The sequence below is a fragment of the Octodon degus genome, unplaced genomic scaffold (assembly GCF_000260255.1).
Source record: "Octodon degus isolate 3935 unplaced genomic scaffold, OctDeg1.0 scaffold00037, whole genome shotgun sequence".
Classification (NCBI taxonomy): domain Eukaryota; kingdom Metazoa; phylum Chordata; class Mammalia; order Rodentia; family Octodontidae; genus Octodon; species Octodon degus.
In genome coordinates this window covers 12,923,671-12,924,932 of record NW_004524613.1, presented here as the reverse complement: position 1 = coordinate 12,924,932, position 1,262 = coordinate 12,923,671, and positions in this window count along the sequence as shown.

Below are 1,262 nucleotides of genomic sequence, written 5' to 3'. Positions count from 1 at the left end.
CCTGTCTGCTTCTTGTACTATGGATAACCACTAAGAAGATAACAATGTACAGTGTATTGACTATCAAAACTGTCCTATTAATCAGCTGTGAAAAAAATAAATTAAATAAATAAAATTAAAATTAAAATGATACAGAATTTCATTAAATAAAATAGGAATTCAACAGTGGTTGTTATATTGCATAATATTGTCTTCAAATTAGTTGTTTAGGTTATCAGATATAAGCATGCAAAATTGGTTTTAAAAAAGTTATAAGAAATTAAAAAGAAGTAAAAAGATTTACTATAGACTGAGGGGATTTCACTGACCTTATCAGATAGCAAAAGTTACATTTTTAGCTATATAGGTCTTGCTTTAACTTGGTCTTAACCATCCAGCAGAAAAGTGTAACCATGAGTTATAAAAAGTAAAGCTATATTAATACACTGAGCTGTAAAAGGCTCAAGTCAATAACCTCAAACAATTGCCACTTGTGCTGATAACTTACTACCATTTTGGACTATTGGGCCATATTGGATTACTTTGCTGATTTCATGTACCTACAATCTTTGGACTGGTATTAAGTACAAAAAGGTCCTTTAAAGACTTCTCAAAAAAAAAAGACTTCTCCAAATACAGCTTCCCTAGCAGCAATGGAACACCCATCTCTCACATAACAAAACAAAAAAAAAAGGGGGATATAACCATTTTGTTGTGAATATGTGTGTGTGTGTGTGTGTGTGTGTGTGTGTGTGTACACACACACATGATAGTTAGGATAGATATACAGCTACTTTCTCTTAGTTCAATGAGAAGAAAGTTTTTTCTTTATTCTTTATTTTTTATTAGTGTTATTGAAAAACAAATAACAATGGGACAGTTTCAAAACTAATTAGTAGGACAGTTTCAATAATTAATATATTGCATATTGTTGTCTTCATAGTGGTTATTCGTAGTACAAGATGCAGACATGATATCCTGTGCAAACACTATTAGTACAAATCTTTCTTCTCATCGAATTAAGAGAAAGCAGTTGTATATCCATCCTAACTACTTTATACATACAGATACAATATGGTCCTTTAGTTGTATTCCCTTTTTTGTTTAGTTTTGTCAGAGATTCCATTGCCATTTAAATATTGTAGGTGCATTAATTCAGCAAAATAATCCAATATAGTCCAGTAGTCCATAATAGTAGTGGGTTATCTGTAGGACTGGCAATGTCAGAAGTTGTTGACTTGAGCCTTTTACAGCTCAGCATATTAATCTGGCTTTACTTTTTA